General features: G+C 46.1%; 1 non-coding gene across 1 annotated transcript; it reads right to left on the bottom strand.

Moving 5' to 3' along the window:
• Positions 1 to 18,769: 18,769 nt before the first annotated feature.
• On the bottom strand, positions 18,770 to 18,842 carry TRNAA-UGC. The gene has a single exon. It is a non-coding gene; the product is annotated as a tRNA-Ala (tRNA).
• Between the last annotated feature and the right edge of the window lie 3,779 nt (positions 18,843 to 22,621).

The following is a 22,621-nucleotide window of genomic DNA, read 5'->3' as shown; positions in this document are numbered from 1 at the left end:
GTTCACAAATAAAAGGATAGAGGGCACACACTTTTTTACCAAGATCATCTAGAGCCCTAAACCACTTTCTAGTTTTTTCATTAATATGATGGATACAATATTCATCTTCGACTTGATTAATTCCACGAAGTCTATGCATTCCACAAAAATTAACATGCTTATAGGAAATAGCATTCTTAGGAGTTTGAGCATGCTTATTGCAATCATTAACAACAATTTCATTCTTCATGCAAGCCTCTTTAAAAGGTTCATGATACTTATCAAAATTCTTCCCCCCGCGGAAAGTATGGTTATGGGTGTATCTAACTTAGTGCAACTAATCCCATGTTTGATGATGAATTGCTGAGAAATGAATGATGTAGTTGCACCAGTATCAAAAAGTACTTTGCCAGGATAAGTAAGTATCTGAAGCGTACCTATCACTGCCTGATCGGAGTTAACCACCTCCTCCAAGATGGTGCAGTTTAACTTGCCGAAGGGTTTCTTGTTCTTCCAATTCCCTCCAGCGTTTCCTCCTCTACTTCCTCCTCCTCCTGACTGATCTCCTCCAGTATTTCTCTTGGGCAGTCCTTCAGCATGTGCCCCTCCTGGCGACAACCAAAGCATATTATCTTTGGCTTCTTGCAATCCTTCGAAAAATGTCCTGGGAGTCCACAACTTCGGCAAACTATTTGATTTGCAGTCTGAAACGCTTGGTTCCTCCTGCTATTGTAGTAGTAGTAGTAGTAGTAGTAGTAGTAGTAGTAGTAGTAGTAGTAGTAGTAGTAGTAGTAGTAGTAGTAGTTGTTGTTGTTGTACCTTGGCTTGAAACTCAAGCTGGTATTGGGCTTGTTGCTGACAAATCTCTTAGGCTCAAACTTGGCCTTTTTCCTCTTCTCCTCTTGCAGCTGCTTGAAGTCATCTTCAAGAGTGATGGCTGCATCCACCAACTCTTGGAACTCAGTCGCTCTCATCATCCTGAGCTGAACCTTGAACTGGGGACTTAACCCCCGCAAGAACCTCTTCTTCTTCTTGTCCTCGGTGTTGACCTCCTCAATAGCATACCGAGACAACTTCAAAAACTCCCTGACGTAAGTCAGGATAGCTTTATCCTTCTGCTCGAGACTTTCAAATTCTCGATGCTTCAACTCCACAATGCTTTCAGGGACATTGGATTCCCTGAACTTCCTTTTGAACTGCTCCCAAGTGAATACCTTCTCAGCCGGATATACGGCTACTATATTGTCCCACCATGATGCGGCAGGTCCACACAATAAGTGTGTTGCATATGTGACCTTCTCCAGGTCATTGCATCCAACGGTGTTGAGCTTTCGCTCCGTGTCCATCAACCAATCCTCCGCGTCCATTGGTTCGGGTGCGTATGCGAAGGATATAGGCTTTGTGTTCTGGAAGTCTGACAAGGTGACTCCCTGGTTCTCGGGCCTTTCCACCTCGTTTTGTTGAAGCAGCTCCTGGAAGAACTTGTTCTGCTGCTCCAATGTTACACGTTGCCTCTCCTCCAACATTTGCATGTATTGGAGGAAGTTCTGCCGTGTCATGGGTGGTGGTGGTGGTGGAAACTGATTTCTGGCTGCTTCATCAGCCTCTTCCTTCTGCTTGGCTTCGCGCTCCATACGCTGCGCTTCGCTCTCCTCACCCGTCAATCCCGACATTTCCCCCTAGTTCTGCAACACAAAGTGGTACTCATAATTACTCCATGCGCAAGTTTTCTGAGCTCAACTTTGTGCACAGAACTAGTCACGCAATGGAAATCAAGAAGCAAATCCAAATCTTACAAAACATATACCCTGTATATACATACATAAGTGGTCTTATTACAATACTCAGTGACGTTGTGAGTATGCAAACTCACTTATTAAAGTATATGTACAAATTTCTACAAAATATTACATACTACAATACATGTGGTACTTATGTATTGTAGTCTCGCCTCCCTTGGTGGTCACTAGCTGTTCTTCACTCCCGGTACATTCCAGGCTTCCATCCGGTCGAACGTGTAGTCCTCCTGACAAAACCTGGAACATAAGGTCTCCCCGTCGGTTGGTAGTCGGAATCAGATGATGATCCCAGGGAGAAATCGGTGTTCATGAACTGGTCATTCAGTGCATCATAGTCCACCCATCGGGTGTACTCCCCTGTGACTCCACCATAGGTATTTCCAACATTCGTATCCGACTCAACCTGTATCGGATACCCTCCATCATCTTCCCCATTACACGGATAACTCTGGTTCTGGGTCGTGGCGTCCTCATTCATCTCCCCGTCATATCTAACTGAACCACTATGGGTTCCAGTATCAGATCCCCAACGCCAACCCGTGGAGTTTTCTATAGGAGTGATGTCTACGGGTGCTTCTATTCTTGTAGACAGTGTTGGGCCTCCAAGAGCAGAGGTTTGTAGAACAGCAGCAAGTTTCCCTTAAGTGGATCACCCAAGGTTTATCGAACTCAGGGAGGAAGAGGTCAAAGATATCCCTCTCAAGCAACCCCGCAACCACAAAGCAAGAAGTCTCTTGTGTCCCCAACACACCTAATAGGTGCACTAGTTCGGCGAAGAGATAGTGAAATACAGGTGGTATGAATAAATATGAGCAGTAGCAACGGCGCCAGAAAAGTGCCTTGCTGTCCAGGACTGGCGTGTGGTTGATGGTGGTAATATTGCGGACAGTACAAATATAGTAGAATAGTAAACAAGCAGCGATAGCAGTATTTAGGAACAAGGCCTAGGGATTATACTTTCACTAGTGGACACTCTCAACATTGATCACATAACAGAATATATAAATGCTATACTCTACACCCTCTTGTTGGATGATGAACACCACTAATTGTGTAGGATTACACGAACCCTCAATGCCGGAGTTAACAAGCTCCACAATATTCGATATTCATGTTTAAATAACCTTAGAGTGCATGATAGATCATTGCAATTACACCAAGTACTACATAGCATGCACACTGTCACCATCACACTATGAAGGAGGCATAGATCACATCAATACTATCATAGCAATAATTAACTTCATAATCTACAAGAGATTACAATCATAACCTACGCCAAGTACTGCACGATGCACACACTGTCACCATTACACCGTGCAGGAGGAATAGACTACTTTAATAACATCACTAGAGTAGAACATAGATAAATAGTGATACAAATCTCATATGAATCTCAATCATGTAAGGCAGCTCATGAGATCATTGTATTGAAGTACATAGGGAGAGAGATTAACCACATAGCTACCGGTACAGCCCTTAGCCTCGATGGAGAACTACTCCCTCCTCATGGGAGACAGCAGCGGTGATGAAGATGGCGGTGGAGATGGCAGCGGTGTCGATGGAGAAGCCTTCCGGGGCACTTCCCCGTCCCGGCGGGGTGCCGGAACAGAGACTCCTGTCCCCCAGATCTTGGCTTCGCGATGGCGGTGGCTCTGGATGGTTTCTCGTACCGTGGTTTTTCCGTCTCGAAGATTTAGGTCAGGGACCTTTAAATAGGCGAAGAGGCGGAGTCGGAAGGTCGACGAGGCGACGACACACTAGGGGGGCGCGGCCAAGGCCTGGGCCGCGCCACCCTGTCGTCTGGTGGGCATGTGGCCCCCCTCTGGCGGCTCTCGGGTGTTCTGGAAGCTTCATGCAATCCTAAGACTCTGGGCGTTGGTTTCGTCCAATTCCGAGAATATTTCCTTACTAGGATTTCTGAAACCAAAAACAGCAGAAAACAGGAACTGGCACTTCGGCATCTCGTCAATAGGTTAGTTCCGGAAAATGCATAAAATCATCATAAAGTGTGAACAAAACATGTAGGTATTGTCATAAAACAAGCATGGAACATAAGAAATTATCGATACGTCGGAGACGTATCAAGGAGTCACGGAGCGCTGATTGTTTCCGGATTCCTCTCCACCCTCATATCCTCCATGGGAACTACTAGGAAAGTACCTAGGTGTCATGGGTGTGGTTTGTTGTTCGGGATGATCGATACTAATGTAATCACCAGCTGAATAAACTGGTGTGTGAACCTCATTCTCCATTGGTGCACTCTCCTTGGTCTCCTCCTTGGGCTCAGTGAACTCCTGTAGCATTGTATCAATTGCTCCCGTCAAATGACGGTTCAGCTGGTAGAACAATGACAGTAGGTTGTGGCTGTTATCCATATACTTAGCGGCTTCTGCTGGTTAGCGTTTTGCAAACTTGAAGTGGTTAAGCATAGGATCATCTTCCTCCTCCATATGAGGAATGTGTGTGAATTCGGAACCCATAAGCTCTTTCGTCTTATGCTCCCGAATATCAGTTATGGCTCTCATAACAGTTACGTGGTAGGCTGTGTTGATAGTCCTAGCCTCACCTGCTGGCATCACTACGCTCATTCCTAGGGATTCTGGAAGTCTTAGCCCTACCCTACACTTCGCCAGTACTGGTCCATCATAGTACCAGTATTTCATCACTTGGATTTGGGGATCGCACCCAAATTCAAGCAACATGGCACGAAGAATATCTGCGAGTCCTCCGTCATATTCACTCAAGTTTGACGGCTTCACTTTCACGTTTCGTCCCGGGCGTGAACTTGCCATAGTTGGCTGTAGAATAGAAAGAATATAAGATTAGTAATAATGCATCATAATAGTGATAATAAAGAATTATAGCACTAAAACATATGATTGTTTTATTCTCAAGTGAATATACACCATATTTTTAGAGAATTCTTTACTAATCCTATTTGACTCCTAACGTTTCGTCCCATTTACTAGGTTCCAACCTAAGGTCAAAACTTTTGCTCGATACCAACTCGTGGTGACCCCGCATACCACCGCATGTTGTAGTATGCCGGTCGTTGATATAACATTCACGAAGTACCATTCCGCAAATATTACATCCCTCGAGTAGTACAACGAACATAGCAGGTCCATAACTCATTCATTTATTATTACAAACATAATGTACATATCATCTCGAAGCTCCTCCTGGGTCCTAAGAGGGATACTCCCGGGTTCGAGGCGAACCCATTTTAACTTACAATATAAAAGTCTTACTAGGTGATACATTTATTCCAACGAGCAGTTAAGTACTAGAAGTTCGTACTGCTCGGATACTACTACTACTTATCGGTCTAAGCTTGTTCTCCTCCGGAACCCTTACCGGTTCCGTAGACTATAAGGTAGTCTACACCTTCGATACCTCCAGAGAGGTCTGGTTCTTCATAGCCGATGATGTCGGCTCCTTCAGGGTTGTCGTTGTTCTCCTCCAGATGGTTCAGACAATCTAAGCAGGGGATTTAAGAGTGGTATGAGTACGAGCGTACTTAACAAGTTCAATATAGAAAAGAGGTGTTTAATTCACTAGCTACGATACTAGACTAGAAAGTCTAATACCAATGCAAGTTTTGATAAACATTTCTTCAAGAGGTTGCTTTTATTCCGAAGAACTATGTCCGTCAGCCTTCACCGGTTTACTAGAACTTCATGGAGTTCCTTTTCGGCAGCGTTCGCTAGCTCCAAATCCCGGAACGAGGAGTGACAGGTCACGATTCATTACACTCTGCGAGAGGTGTGTTGCTTTACCCATAAGAGATCTTAACCTTGGTGCCAACCGGGCAGCTTTCCCGTCCACACTTCCTATAGTGTGAGGCCCGGTATAAGGTCTAGCCAATCATGTTCCTCCGCTACCTCGCACACCCACCCTTTGTTGCATACCCCGACCCTGGGTCCTCGTCGGTCCCATTATTCCCACTTACGGGTGGACCCCGACCACGACAACAGCTTGAGACTCGTTAACCAAACTCCTTCGCCGGTAGCTGCAACCCATCATAGACCGCAATACCGTGGGCAACTTAAGGCTTCCCAGCCTACCGCTTGTTCCTCGGGCGACAAGTGTCTACGGACAATGCCGTGGGGACTTAAGGCTTCCCCAGCCTACCGCTCGCCCCGAGCGGATACAAGTGTCTACGGTAAAGCGCATCCGTTGATGTACGAGAGGTGGAAACACTTTTGACTACTCCGTCCCACTCCAGATCTTATGGTTAACACGGGTATTACGGCACAAGAATCACTCGGACGACATTTGTTGTTTAATCCTAGATGAATATAAACCCTTGCAATGGAACCTCCACCATATCAACACAATCCATGGTTCCATTGCCAACCACATAGTCATATTCATAGTTATGAAAATAGTGGTTTTGGTTTTTATGCAATAGTGATAATCATAGTACTTTGCAAGTAATTTGATAAAGATACTCAAATGACATGAGCAAGTGATGAACTTGCGCAAAGTGTTGCGGTTGGATGGTGTGGACTCGACCCTTGTCCTCTCGTTGCTGAAAAATAGCATCATTGTCCGATAAGGGCAATGGTTAAAGAAGCATTGATGCATGATTCCATTTTTAGGGTTTGTTCCCCCCTTCCGATGTCGTTAATATTTCATGTGAGAGGTTAATACTAAGAATAATTTGGAGATACTCTATTTAGGGCAAATACAACCTTGAAATGTTGTCAAGGTGTTTTTAAAGTCCAAAAGAATTTATGGACTTATTTTCATTATTGAAAATAATATATGTGATTTAAATGATTATTTTAATCATCAAATTTGAACTTATTCTTGTTTATCTTCAAAAATTCTATTTCATATTTTATTATGATAGAGTTTTTTATACTGAGTGGTTTTCATATTTTTAATTATTTTTTAGAGCTATTAAACATTTCTTGTGCAATTTCAAAGTTTCTGTATTTTAAAGAATTGTGAAATGACACAATTGCCCCTGGGCCCACATGTCAGTGAGGCCCAGTGGGTCGGGTTAGACCAGCTCGGGTCCAACCGACCCGAGCGGTCGCTCACTCTCTCCTCCTCGCGCCGCTTCGACGAAACCCTAACCCTACTCCTCTCTCTGGTGATTTGCATCGCCCCCCGCCGTCGCCGCTCGATTCCGGCGAACTCCGCCGGACTTGGCTCCCGCCATGGTGCGCAATCGACGCGCCCCACGACGGCGGTCATCCTCATCTGCGTCGATCTGGAGCGGGTGCTGCTCCAGCTCGTCTTCGACCTCCTTCGCGGCGGCTAGGGTTACGGGATCGTGGCGATCCCGCTGCTCCTTGGGTTCCAGGCGCGATGGCGCCGCCGTGGGCCTCGCCGTGGTGGTGTGGGGCGCTGCTGTGCTTGTCGGAGCATGGCCTGGCCTGGCCAGGTGCTACCGAGCACTCGGCGCGCGCCGCCGTGGCCGCCATGGCCGCATCTGCTCGTCTGCTCGCCCCGGGTACGTGCGCCACCCTTCTCTCTTACTCTTTTGTGCCTATTCTTCTTCTTCCTTCTCCTGTTCTGGCCCCGGCTGCTCCATCCCGTGGAGAAGCTTGCCGTGCCCATATACTGACGCTGTGCCATGCTCGAAGTGCAAGCATACGCTGATGTGCTGTTGCTGTGCTATTCACTGTGCTACTGCTATGCTGTTCATGCTACTGGCCCTATTGGCCTTGGCCATTATTGCCCTGGCCATGCCAGTGCTTGCCATTCTTGCTAGATTCTTGCTCTGTGCTTTTGTTCATGTTATTATGCTTGCCAGACATTCAAGTGTGTTCATGATTATGGTCTTGAATTGATTACAGTGTGTAGTCCTTGCAGTTTTGCAAGTGCCAGAACAATTGTGTGCTAATTCTTGTGCTCAATTCATGATTATGCTCAATTGAGCATTAGTGTGGGCTTAACAGTGTTATTCAGTAATGAATTGATGTGTGCTTTGCTTGTGTAATATGATCCAGTGGTTCATCAATCATTTGATGTGCTACTGGATACAATCATAAATTAATTATGTGATTATCTGTGATATAACTGTTGCTTAACTGTGGCTATTTCATTTATATGGTTCATGGATTGATGCCAGGCTTGCCCCTGTCAAGCTTTTGTATGCTAAGGCAAGCCCTGATGATCATATGATCATCAGTGCTTGATGACTCTCTGCTGTCCTATAGCTTGTGTTTCACCGATGCTCTTACTTGGCACGTGTGTCACTCAAGCTCGTGTCTGGTGCATGCTCTTGCTTACCCCAGCACCTTCTGTTGCTTGCAGTGATCATCTAGATCATTTGCAAGTGTCTGTATCATTGGTTGCTTGTGTATTTCAATTATCTATCTAGTTTGGCTTGATCATATGGATAATTGATGTGAACTGCTCTGCAGTTATGATCATTTTATTGAGTTTGGTAGGGCTAGATGGATGCCAACACTTGGTTGTGTACCCTAGCCCTCCTTTTGAACCCTACTGGGTAATGATATACGTGCATGACTTCTTTGTTGGGATTGGTTAAGTGGTTGAGGTGGCCTTGACTGTAATTCTTTCTTTGTTAAGGTAGCTCCCACCCTTGTTGGCTAGCTGTGACTCACTGGATGTTTTCTGGGTGATCCTTTTGTTGGATTGCCAGTAGCTTTTGATGTTGAAATCAAATAGACAATGATTTGTCTAAACACTGATGGTTTTTGAACCATTTAGTGCTAGCTGAATTGGAATGGCTGGTTAGGGATTAAATCCTTGTTGGATTTCTCTGGTTGTATCACTGTGTTGACACAACCAGTGTTCCCTGGATGATTTCCTTCTGGTTATTCTTCATTTGCTTGCACCAAATGGCTGGATAGCCGAGATGATGATACAAGCGGGGTTCTACCCTCTTTTGCTTCGTGGCTTGTGCATATGTCTGGATTAATATGAGCAAAACCTTGCTTGCTCATGATTTATTGGTATACCTCACTCCGGCTCCTAGAAATGTGTTGGTGTAGAGGGTTTGCTTCGGATGATTTCGGTGCTTGCCCCGCTCCTCCTAGTGGCTAGCTTGAGCTTGCTCTACTCCATCCTGTGCTTGTTCACAGTTGACAGTTCTTGGTGAAACTGTCCCTGGATGATTTCTGGTGGTTTGCTGTTCTTCCTGTTCTAAGTGTTCTTGTGTTCTTGATGCACTTACCCAGTTGCTGGTGTCGATGGACTGGTTAGGGTTTACTATGGAGGTTTTTATACCTCCCTTTCATTGCCTTCTCGGTCGACTGACTTGGCCTCGCGAGCTTGTGGTGACTCACCGGCCTCGTGTGTGCTGTTGGGCATGCACACCTGCCTTGTGAGCAGATCTTGCTTGTGTGTGTGTGCAAGTGCTTGGGTATCCGGCTTGGTTCTTGGTCGAGAGTGGATCAGCTCGGCAGAGCTTGATCATATCTGCTCAATTCCATTTTATTTCTAACCTGCCAAGTGGCTATGCCACTTGGCATAACTTGTTTTTGTTGTGTTTGTGTGCAGGGAATAAAATGATGATCAAATGAAGATCAAGATCATCATGCTCAAGTATCTGATGAAGATTAGCTTGTAGTTTAGGATAGATCATTGAATTGTAATTTCCTTTTCTTTTCTTTTTCTATTTTTCCAATTCGTGTAATGTGTTGTATTATTTCTTTATTTCAATTGTGAATATTGTAAAGACAATGTATATTGTGTGATAATCAATAAAGCTCAAGGTTTTCTCTAATGAGCTTTACTTTTCATTTGTACTGTATTATTTATAATTTACTTAATGAATTTTCTCACAAATGAATTATGAGGTATTTGTTTAATGTTTGAATTTGAAATTCAAATTCCACTTAGGTTTGAATTCAATCATACAACTTAAAATTGAATTCAATCATGCAACTTAAGTTTGTAATGCAATATCCCTTCTCTCTTCTCAAAACCCTAATTTAGTTGAGTAAGAACAAGTTTGTCGCACTCTCGAAACCCTAACCCTGTAAGGTGTCGAGAGAGAAACATGTCCCCCTTCGATGCAGTTTTGTTTTAAAAGCACAAAATTTCCCCAGAATTTACGATGCAATGCACATCCCTTTCTAAAATCTACCCCGCGATCGTCTCTAAACCTGGGACATTACATTTCTTCTCCATTACCTACTGTGAAGGACCCGCGTTTGAAAAAATCATCTTGCAATTTCATCAAACCGCGCCAAAAAGGGGAATCCATAGGTTTTTCTTTAACTAGGGATAGCGATTTTGAATGAAGATATTTGTTTTTTATAAGCTCTTGCCATACACCATGTTCATTTAGCAGTTTAAAAAGCCACTTGTTGAGTAAACACTTATTTTTTATCTCCAGCACTTCCACACCTAGGCCACCTTTGATCTTTGGGTCGGCATATGATGTTCGAACGAGTCAGTCTATACTTCTTCTTATGGCCATCACATTGCAAAAAAAAAACCTTGATTTGAAAAATCCAGCCTTTTCCTGACCCCTTTTGGTATTTCAAAGAAAGAGAGCATAAACATCGGCAGGCTAGTTAATACTGAATTAATTAGCACTAACCTATCACCATAAGATAAAAGTTTTCCCACCCAACTTGCCAATTTCCTCTCGAAACGGTTCTCGATGGCCTTCCATTTACTATTTTTAAGTTTGCGGTGATGAATTGGGATTCCCAAATATCTAAATGGAAAAGAACCGGCCTCACACACGAAGAGAGTTATGTAATCCGTCTCAACTTCCTTTGCTTTCCTAAAGCGGAAATCTTCACTCTTGTGGAAGTTAATTTTCAGCCCCGACAGCTCCTCAAAGATACATAAGATTTGTTTCATGTTGATGGCTTTCTCCAAATTATGTTCCATAAAATTGATAGTGTTATCGGCATATTGCAAAATTGAGATACCTTCATCAACTAGATGAAGTATTTGACCATCTACTTGGCCATGTGCCTTAGCGCGAGAAATCAAAATTGCTAACATGTCCGCCACGATATTGAATAAAATAGGTGATAACGGGTCACCCTGTCTCAGAGCCTTCCTAGTTTGAAAGTAATGACCTATGTCATCATTAACATTAATACCGACACTCCCCCCTGCTCAATCCATCTACACCATTTAGGGTCAAGCCCCTTCATCCGCATCACTTGTTGCAAGAAAGGCCATTTGACTTTATCATACGCCTTTTCAAAATCTAGTTTTAGTAAAACTCCATCCAATTTCTTCCTATGAAGTTCATGAATAGTCTCATGAAGAATTAATACCCCTTCGAAAATATATCTACCTAGTATAAACACGGTTTGTGTTGGTCTGACCATATTATGCGCCACCTTAGTGACCCGATTTGTGCCAACTTTTGTGACTATTTTAAAGCTCATTCAGACTTCAGAGCTGATCCTTGATTTCTTGCAACCAAGGGCACAACGCATCCTCAATCCTCCTTCTACGGTTCTCCCACCTCCTGCTCAAGAATGGCTGTTGTGGTAGCTGCCATGGCGACCGCCAATGTTGCCGCGGTGGCCGGAGGCAGGAGGAAGGACTTCGCGAGGTGCCTCTTCTGGCGGCTTCGGGCTACTAACCAGCGGCTTCACACGGAGAGTGGAAGGTGGCGCCGGCAAATGTTCAGCTTCCAGTACGACTCCTTCAGGGCATCTCCAACCGCGCGACCCAAACGGACGTGCTGGACCGTCCATTTTGGGCCGTTTGGATGGCCGAGCGGACACGCGGAAATTTAAACGAAATTTGATTAAACATATGCTCTATTTTGGGTAAATTTGTACATAGCCCTATTTTGGGCAAATAACTAACAAAAGAAGCCCCTGTATGGGCTTTAAAATTTAAACTTAAAAACCCTCTATTAAAGGGTTTGGTCGGCGGCGCGGTGGCCGCCGGTGCGCCGCCTAGCCCCTGTGGGCGGCGGCGTCGTCGTCGTCGTGGACGACGTCCCCGGGTGGCGAGGCACTGTTGTGGCTCGACCGCGCCGGCGACTCCGGCCACGGAAACCACAGGGCCTCCTCCCAGGCCGAGTGGGGGTCCGGAGCCACCCGAGGTAGCGGCGGCGCACGGAGCAGCGCCTCCTCCCTGAGGCGCTGCTCCCTCTCCTGCCAGGCGTGGCGCCTGGCCTTCTGGCGCCGCTCCTCCTCCGCGCGGCGCCGAGATTACTGACGCCGCTGCTCCTCGCGCCGCTGCTCCTCCGCGCGGCGCGTGGCCTCCTCCCGCCGCGCCGCTTCCTCCTCCTCCCATCGCGCCTGGTGGGCCTGGGCGTAGAGCTCCCAGCCCTCGGCTTCCTCCACCGCCTGCCGGGCGGCTTCCTCCATCTCGGAGGTGCGAATGGCCGCATGGAGGTGCGGCCATTTCGCGTCCTCCTCCGCCGCCGAGATGAGCAGCGCGGAGGTCAGGGTCCTCCTCCGAGGACTCGGGCTTGGGCTCGAGCAGCAGCGGCGGCTGTTGCGGCAATGCCGTGCCGCCGCGGGCGGCGTCTCCGATGTGGAGGCCGCGTCGGTTTCCTCCGGCTGGCCGCAGCGCCGGCGGACGACGGCGGCTGCTGCTCGCCTCGTCGTCGTTGGCTCCGGAAGCAAACCGTCGCTTCGGGCCATGGCGGCGGTTTCGCTGCGGGAGTGGAGTGGGGACTGGAGTGGAGGGCCAGATCCCCTCTAGTCCCCATTTAATAGCCTTCCGGATCACCGACAGGTGGACCCAAGGGAGACGAGGCGACCAGTGCCCGGACGCGAGCGGACGGCGCGTGCCATCCGTGGCCACGCAAACCTAGCCCAGATTTGGGCCGGGTTCGCGTCGTTCCGGACGCCGCGGCCATCCGATTTTGCGGTGCGTCCCCGCGTTGGGCCGGGATTTTGTCCGACTCGACCCATCCGGACACGCGGGCGCGGGATGGGTCGTCCTGTTGGAGATGCCCTCAGCTACGCACCTAACTTCCATGATGGCCACGGCGGCTGACTACTCCATCGATTTCCTCACATCAGTCAGCAGGCTAGTCATCGCCATTTCAGAGATACCTATTGCTTAGTGCAATTTATAATTGAATTGATTGTATCATTGATGTATTTGCAATCAATCCGAATCAATATGTCCAAAAGAATTTCTCTCCCCGACCCCCTTTATTACCTTTTTAGAGTATTTAAAACCATTCTATAATGCTTGATATCAATTCTTTTTGGAAAAAGCCTAATCCTAATCAGCAATTTTATTTGCTATGACTCTATGTTCTCCTCAGTGAAATAGGAATTCTAAAATTATTTACAAATTAAAAAATATCTCAAAATAAAGTCAACGATGATCGAATGAAAATGCCAATAAATTTGTATTTTTCCTTTATTATATCTTTCATACACACACACACACACATATATATATATATATATATATATATATATATATATATATATATCGACGCGGATTTTCTAACCGCATGGCTAGCTGTGCATAGGCCGACCGCCGTTGGATATAGGGAGCATGCATGCTGAAAGTAGTAGATTGGCTCCCTTGTTAGTTGTGATGAGATAACGCTGTTAGTTTTTGCCGTCCTGACGCATGCACTGGCACTAGTGGCAGGCAAACTCGTGGAGCTGAAGGCAGCCAACGGCTAGCATAGCTGAGCAAAAGCACCATGTGTAGAAATCCTGATGTTTGAATCATGTGCATGTCAGTCTGATTTTTCTGTCGTTTGGCTGATGGGTAGATTCTCCGATTTTTAGCCACAACTTGTTACCACTCAAATGATACAAGTTGGCACGATGATGTCAGGCAGATTTTTTTGCCGGCTTCATGAGACCATCACTCGCTTATCGTGCAGCCGTTTGCCCCGTGTATATTTGCAACAGCAGAGACTGCACGTTTAGTATCTTGTCCACTCTCTGCTTAGATTGTTCTTTGAAGCACAGGAGGAAAACCAAAACCAATTAAACAGTAACGTGTCCTCATGGGAGATGGAGGCACTGGTAAGTGCTTCTTTCCTATATTGTTCTTACATAGACTCAAAACCAACTAAATAGGTCTGTCAAACTTTTCAAGAAGAACACCCAACAAATTGTCCTCGCGCACAAGCATTTTAGTCAGCGGAGGCACGGTATATATTTGGACAGAAATGGTTTGTACCAGTCGGTCGTCTAGCATAGAATCAATTGTCCCGTTAACAACTTCAGAAATTGTAACATGGCAGTGTCGTATAAAGGCTTTCGCAAACTCGAACATAAAAGTTGGTTCGATCATAAGCTTCGGTAGCAAGTCATGCAATTTTTCACAACTTTCTTGCCCAGCGCCCTTTCTATCCTCGTCAATGCCTCCAAGAGGTCCGTGCACTCGCAGGCACGACAGGCTCTCGCCGCACGTGCCGTCGCCGCCCTCGCTGCTGCTAGCGCTGTCATCGTCCTTCTTCGTGGGGGATTTGCGGGACTACTAGATCGGTGCCTGCTGACAGGATGGCCGTGGTGATTTCGGAGACCTTGTCATTGTGCTCCTCCAGGTACATGAGCAGGCCTTCCTGGTGCACGTGCAGCTTCTCTTCGGGAACTCAGCAGGCGATCAGCTTCTGCAGGGAGGACACAACACAGTGGATAGTATATTAGAAACGCTGAGAGAATTGCAGATGCTTCTGGTACACTATTGAATAAAATCCAACTTCTCATCAAAAGAAGGTCTTACCAAATCATTGCATTGGAGAACTACAACTGGGTTTTAAGCCAGTCGAGAAAAAAGCCAATGCTGGAAATGCATGTGCTATGACAGAAAACCAAACCGCATATCCAGTGTTTCTATGTTGCCTAGCATCTACCAGTGAATAATTGAGGTGGATCGCGAGCAACAGAAACAATCCTATTGTCTGTGAAAGCCACTGTCACTCACAAAACCCAAAGAAACAACCAATCCTCACGGCAACAGGAGTACAACATGCAGTAGGACAGATCACTCCAGCCCAGAGTGCCATGGGACACAACGACAGTATATTATCAAAGTTCCTAGATGCTTGTAGTGCCCTTCAACATATTTGCGACTTTTCAAGAGGGAGAAACTATGACATGTAGATGCCCCCATGCTCAGCATCAAGAGGATCTTGGCCGGAACGGCACCAGAGAGGCGGTTGTGGTTGAACCGCAGCCTGGGCATCGCCGCCATGGACTCTAGGATGCTCCCGACCAACCCGGGATTGTACATGTCCAGCGCAGCCATGCTCGCCATCTTCTCCCAGCCGGAGCGCATTAAGCGTTGGCTGCAGGTCCTGCAGCGACGCAATGCCCTGCACGAACTCCGGCAGCCCTCCGGTGAGGCTCTGGAGGTCGAGTAGCATGATGCTCTCGTGCCCGGCGAGCTCCGCAGAAGCTCCCTTCGAGCAAGTTGTTGCTAGGTCCATCTTGAGGAGGCCCTTGAGTCCACCTAGCTACGGAAGCAGAGACCGGTTAGAAAGGTCTTGCTCATGTCCATGATCGGCAGTTCTTGCTCATGTCCATGATCAGATGTTCTGCTCATGTACATGGCACAGATTTTGAATATCATCATCAGTCCGTAAAACTGAACTGAACCAATCAACTTATTACACAGACATGAAAATTGAAAAGAACATGGGGCAGATGCTAGAAGCAGAAACGGAAGGATCACATGTTCAGGTACAGTTTTCTTTGCTTGTCACGATCGAAATGTAATTCCTGTACTACTGAGTTTAAACAACTGGTAGCAGATGTTAGGTTAAACTAAATGTGTTATGAGGTTAACCAAATAAAGGTAGAGAGTTTTAATCACTGAAAGAAGGAAACAATGACAATTCTAGGCAGCTGCGCTATGATTGTTCATGGTCACCATTGCGTCCTTACTAAACCAAACAAATCCCGACATTAACGATGCCAAATAATGATTCCAAAATGCTGATTGGGGTTGGATCATGGCCACTACCAAAATATCAATAAGAGAAGATGAGAAAAAAAAATCCTCCCCAAGATCACACTTTCCGTGGTTTACCAACAACTCAGATTAACACGCCCTACACGCACAAATCAACATCACACGGTGAAGAAAAATCCTAATCAAAAATTCTACTATTAATTTGAATGACAATGTGCAACAATCCTGCGAAGGTGGATGGCAGGACAGCGGCGAGCCCCAAATCGACGGCCGGCCCCGACTCAAAAAATATTTGTCTCCAGGAAAAGCAAAACCAATTCAAGTAAGAGGGAGGGATTGCTGCCGATTTAGATCCAAAATTGTTGGAGCTGGAGCAACATCAGACTCCCATTCTAGTTTTTCCCCAAAACAACACATCAAACAAACAAATCCCATTCGGATTTTTCCAATGAGCACGACATGAAGGAAAAATCAACATAGACTAAGACATTTTCAAAGGTTTTGCAATATGTAGATGTGGAATCATGATAGGGAGGGGCCACTGGATCTTGAGCTTCAAGTTCAGCTCTGTGCCCCTCGCTACCCGCCTAGCCCATCGACGCAGCCATCGGCGTTCCGCCATGCTCCGGTCAGCAGGGGCTCAAATAGGCAGAGAAAAAGGAAGCTCGTCGCTGCCTCTCGACACGCAGCTGGTCCTCCTTCAAATCCCAAAAAACAGCAACTAAAACATGTTACCTAGAAACTGATCGGAAAAAATAAAGTGAAGCAAATCCACACACTGCTAAAGTGCTAGAACTAAACTAAAATGGTAAACTCTGCGAAGGTGCATGGCAGGACATCGTTGAGCCCTAGATCGATAGGTGGCCCCAACTCCAAAAGTTTTTGTCTAAAAAAAGCAAAACTAATTCGAGTAAGAGAGAGGAATTACTGCACATTTGGATCCAAAATTGTTGGAGCTCGACCAACATCAGACTCCCATTCTTGTTTTTCCAAAACAACACATCAAACAAACAAATCCCATTTGGATTTTCAAGTGAGCACGACAAAGAAAAATCAACAGAGACATGTTCCATCAAACGGTGAATAAATTTTAGATAATGAAAAATAACGAGGTGAAATAAATCTGGATCCAGAAAAATGGGTCAAGCTCAAATGCTAAATAGTCTACACATGCCCCTGCCCACAGCGGATGGTGCTCACAACGCACACTCCAGGAGGTCGACGCAGTCTGCTGCCCAGAGCAGGGCCTGTGTTTTTTCCCCTGCTCAAGAACATTCGGGTAGCAGAATATCATAAAGAAAAAACGATAGGAAGAAACATGACTAGGAGCTGGCATGGATCTTGAGCACCAAGTACAACCGTGCAGCAAAAAATATACAATATGGATCTACATAAAGAACACGATTTGTCTACCACATCCAAGTCAAAAAAAAAAAATCTGAAAAAAAAGAAGATACGGAGGTGGTCATCCACGAAATTCCAGTACGGAAGCGTATAAATCTTGAGAATCAGGATGAACAAATCATATTGGATCTGGATCTAAATATATTTCTATATAATTAACAGAACTTTTCCCTCGTAATCTTTTACCCATTATTTGAATGATCATGAGATCAGGATCGGAAGATACCATGTAAACAAAAATCAACAGCAAACTGACTCCATTAAACGGTGATGCAAAATCCAGATCGGGAAAAGGATGTGAAGAAACCCCAGATCGAAAAGAATACAAGGACCGACCTCGCTCGTCCCTCCGGCCTGACTTCTCCCTCACACCAGTACCACTTCGGCGCAGGGACATCGGCCAGCTGCGACTAATCGGAGGGGAAGTTCCGGAGGGGCACGGTTGGTTTGGGCAGAGGGGAAGGATAGAGGAAGATGAGTTCTGGTCTGGAGGTTGGAAGAAAGAGAACGTAACTGGATGGGCATCAAATCACCTACCAGCAAAAAAAAGGTCTATATAGGGGTGTGTAGTTGTAACGTGTAGATACGGCTTTGGAGCGTGCTCTTGATGTAACGGCTTATACTGCCGACGTTAAGAGTTTCGTTGGCTCCCTATATCATCAAGTATGTATATCAACGGTTAGGACCCCATGCACAGGTAGCCATGAGTGTAGGTGGCTATTTCCCATATATATATATATATATATATATATATATTAGATTATTCGTCCGAGCCATATCAAATTGAAAATATCTGAAATCCAATTCCATTATAGAAATTGGAATCAATTCTATTCTATATAGAAAAATGAAGAAGTGTTAGTTTTCATTAGTCGTCTTTGGTGTAGTGTGCGGAGTTTTATTATTCCTCATGTTTTCACTGTTTTGGCCAAATTGTGTTTATTTATCTGAACGAGATCACTTAAGAGCAAGTACAATAAGTCCTAGTCAGCTGACTATAAGGATTAAAATAGTATATTATTGCTTAGTTGGAGGAGAGAGAGGAGGAGAGAGAAGGAGAGTGGGCTCTTATGCAAGAGCCAGCTCTAGCACGTGCTTCTAGGCACTTTGTGAGAGTGAAAGATGAGCCATACATTGATAAACTACTACATTTTTATAGCTCACTATTGTATATGTTGGCTCTAAATTAGCTATAGATGACATGGCACTTGGCTTATAGCCAGCAGGTGCCTACACTATTGGAATTGCTCTAAGAGAAATTGGCCTCGAATTACGTGTAAAAGAAGCTCCCGGCTTTCAACCTGAAGCTGAAGAATCCAGCATTATCACATGAACACGCGAACAAAGAAAATGACATGAAGCGAGAATAGGAAGCAGGATACAAGCGGAGGATTTGTCAATGAATGCAAAGTGTACTATAGTGGAAATTCTGGAAGCATACGAGTTACTCCTTATCACAGGAGCGCTGCCAGGCTTGTTTTCTTTTTTCAGTAGACAGTGTAGAACGGCCATATCTCTCTGCAGGGAAATGAAATTGCAGATCAGAAAGGTGCAGCAAGCTCGTCCTTCGATGAGTTCAAGCGATTTACATCAGAGTCAAGGTGTGAGTGACGAACGGAGAATCATGATCTCATTTTCTCCGGGTCCGGGCAGAGATTGGTGGAAAGAGGTATTTTGCTGTCAAAAGAACATGATATGTGTTTGCCGGAAAATGCTGTTCTTGCTTCAGGTTTTCGGTACGAAATTCAAAAAGAAGAAACGCAAAATTATGGAGATGCGGGGGATCGAACCCCGTGCCTCCCGCATGCAAAGCGGGCGCTCTACCATTTGAGCTACATCCCCATTGATGACCTTTGTAGTTTATTATATTACTAATTATGTTATGCACCTGCCAATAAGATTTTTTTATATTCATCTATCCATAAGCTTGAAATTATGTAATATAGTAAAATTTTAAAATATATTCCAACCTACAAGAAAATGGAATATAAGAAAGGCTGTCGTAGAGAACTACTAGAGATAATGCTATCATTGGTTTTTTTAAGGTATTGCTGTTTTACTATGCTGTGTGTCAAATAAGCAGGTGGTGTGGGCCTTTATGAGGCTTATGGGTAGCTACAAAGGCCCGCGGTCTTAGACTATGGGAAGGGGATGAACACAAAGTTCACAGGCCCAATTGTATTAGCCACTTTGCTTGATTTTTTTCTTCCTTAGGACCAGTGCTGTCTGGCAGTAGGCCTGACATCACGCTGCTTCCACCCAAAACAAAAACAGACCACTCTGCTTCAGATGTCAGCACAAATAGGTAACTTATTAGGCTGGTGCTAATGCCTCACCTCACTCTCACCCGCCACGTCAGCTTTTTCCCTCACTCTCACCCCACTTTCATCCCACGGTGTCAATGCACGGGCTATAGTATCACCTCTCACTTCTCTCTCCTCCACATCACTATTTCTTTTTCACATTAAGTTATTTCACTTGATTTTTCGTAGACATTCAAAATAATGCAAGAAAAATATTTTATTCAACTTAAAATGTTACCGATTACATAATAATTAATAAAATTTCATAATAAATTTTAAAAATTACATAATAAATAAAAATTCTACTCCTCTTCCTCTTCTTCCTGCTGCTCCTCCTCCTCATCATCTGCCAGACCAAGCTCTTTTTCACACATCTTGATGGTCTTCGCATGTAAGCGCTTTTCTGCTTCGTTCATGTCGTCGGTTGATCGATCTTTCATCTTGTTCCATTGTTTGAATAGCTTAGCCTTCACTAAACCCTTCATCATGTTCCTCATGGCGAAGGATTTGCTTCCTACCTCACTGCTTGATGAGGTTGCCTTCCCCTTCCTCCTTGCACTACGTACCGCGGCCTTGGCTCTATCGCGGCCCGGTGGACGCTCCTCCTCCGTAGTCACGTCGCCAGAGCTGTACTCACCAGAAACTCTCAGACGGCTTCTCTTCGATGTGGAATCGGATCCACTACCAGGACCATGTTGTCCTTTCCACTTCGCTTCATTGCGAACAGCTTGCCACCAGTGGTGCTTTCTGAATGGCTGAGTCACTCTTTTGTCATTCGCGTACCTCTCCATTGCCGACTTCATGACCATATCATCGTCTGCTCCACTCTGACGTAACCGCTCTTCTTGGATGTAGTATTCATTGAACAGGGACACCTCCTTGTTGTAGGCGTTCCAATGATCCTTCAGCTGCTTCGAGGTCCGATGACGGGCAGGATCCGAGGTAGAGTTGAAGGTTGCAGCTATCCCATCCCAAAAACTTGTCCCGGTCTTGCAATTACCGGCAACAGAGTCTGTTGTGGGTATACTTCATGGGTGTACCATCGACAGTGCCTAGATCCGGCAAGCCCGGGTGGCCCATAGATGGCGATGTGGCGTGTGGCCCGTCGGGCGGCCCGATTCTGTCGTTGATCCTAAAGGATGAAGTCCAGCCCGGGATAGGGAAGCCGGATCCCAACCAACCATCGGAGGAAGTCGGATCCGTGAAGATCCCTGTGGAACCCGGATCCATGGAGGCCCGAGAGTAACCCGGGATCCATGGAGGCCCGGGAGTAACCCGGATCCATGGAGGCCCGGGAGTAACCCGGATCCATGGAGGCCCGGGAGTAACCCGGATCCATGGAGGCCCAGGAGTAACCCGGATCCATGGAGGCCCATGTGGAACCCGGATCCGGTACGACGTAGGGAGGAAGGCGAGATCCTTGACGTACACGGCAAGACCTTGTACCGTAGTTAGGCGACCCGTAATCCGGCTAGGACTCTCCATGTAAACCCTAGATCCGTGCGCCTATATAAGCCGGATCCGGGAAGCCTCGAGGGGAGATCTCGAGTTAGAAGCGAGACAACCACAACTCATTGTAACAACGCGAAAGCGCCCGGATAATTCCGGACAAGCGACGGTAGGCCCCGTCATCGTGCGGGTGTTCCGAGCCGGGTAACTCGCGTACCACCGTCCCGTGTGCACTCCGCCCTATGGCCCCTACTTCTTCTCCCCTCGTGAGGATCCCTCCTCCGAGGTACCGTCGATTAGGCAACGACGGTTGGCGCCCACCGTGGGGCCGGCGGCGTCCGGAGGCCGGAACCGGGCGGGTTCCACATCTTCATCCGCGAGACCGTTGATTTCGACGGAAACGCACCGGTAAGTAATGTAGCTACGACCGCCGCCGAGCGGGACGCAGCTGCAAATATCCGATCCGAGTCGCCGGAGCTTTCCACGGAAGAATCCGCCTTAGACTCGGAAATTTCAAATTCTGGTTTTGGTAGCCGGATCCGCGCCTACGTTTTTGGTAGTCGGATCCGCACCTATGTTTTTGGTTGCCGGATCCGCGCCTACGTTTTTTGGTAGTCGGATCCGCACCTATGTTTTTGGTTGCCAGATCCGTGCGTACGTTTTTGGTACTCGGATCCGCACCTATGTTTTTGGTTGCCGGATCCGCGCCTACGTTTTTGGTAGTCGGATCCGCACCTATGTTTTTGTAGCCGGATCCATACCAAAGTTTTGGTAGGTGGATCCGCACCTAAATTTTTGGAAGTCGGATCCACACCTAAATTTTGGTAGGTGGATCCGCACCTACAGGACCACTGCGACAATCAATCTCGCACCGGCTCGACGGAACGCCGAAGAAAAACCGCCACGTCCGACGTTTGACTCCGCTCCAAACAGCTAAGTCCCTATTTATATTTAAATTTTAAAATTTTATGATCATGAGATTAAGATTGGTTCACTCATATCCTGAGTCTTTTACCGCTTTCGCTGTTGGTCATATCTTTCCCACGATTTGCCTCGCGCTCGTGAAAAACTTTGTACTTGTTTTTGCCGCTTAAGGCTCCGAGTCGCTGCAAAATTTCCGCCTTCGGGCGTTAGCTTGAGTTTTACGGCCTACACGTTTTCCGTTGTTTTATGTGTGGATTCCTTAGTAGTGACATCTCGGTACTTAAAGCCGGCCTCTGTTTACGAGGTTCTTGATTGTTTCGCTATTAAGCGCTATCGCCTCGGCGGATGTTCCGTGTTTAAAGTTTGCCGTCTCGCGAAAAGTCAAGCATATAAACCGGAAGAACGGATAAACCAGCACTTGCTTAAAACATGTAAATTACATTAACTGTTCAAGATAGTCGAGTTTTTCCGCCTTGACGAGTTTATGTTGTTCAACTGCTGCATAGTTTCAGCTTTAAAACATTTGTTCAAAGGCCGTTTTTGTTCCGCCTTACATTTGTTCGTTGAACATGATCAAAGAAACAATTTAATACAAATATGTTTTTATGTTTATGTATCAGGTACATGACACTTGGACGTACAACGGTCCTCGATTTAAGGTGTTTTCAAGCAGATCTAGCATCGCGCGAAGCCCGGAGAAGCTAGCCGGATCCAATGAGAGAAGGTTAGGCGGATCCATGGCGTGCACAGTTGGAGAAGCAGCTTGAGTCTTGATTCCGCTATGCTTAGCCGGAACCAACCCTCGGGGGCTGCGGTTTGATCTTAGGTGAAAAGTGTGTTTCTTTTCGGTATCGGTGCTTGGAAATTTCCGCCTAGATGCTTGGGATTTATGCTATTCCTAAGTCACATATAAAGATAAAGCTACTCTAAGAGCACCAAGCCGGA

Source organism: Lolium rigidum, chromosome 7, assembly GCF_022539505.1.
Source record: "Lolium rigidum isolate FL_2022 chromosome 7, APGP_CSIRO_Lrig_0.1, whole genome shotgun sequence".
Lineage (NCBI taxonomy): Eukaryota > Viridiplantae > Streptophyta > Magnoliopsida > Poales > Poaceae > Lolium > Lolium rigidum.
The sequence above is the reverse complement of the archived record's forward strand: the minus strand, read 5'-3'. Positions and strand labels throughout refer to the sequence as shown.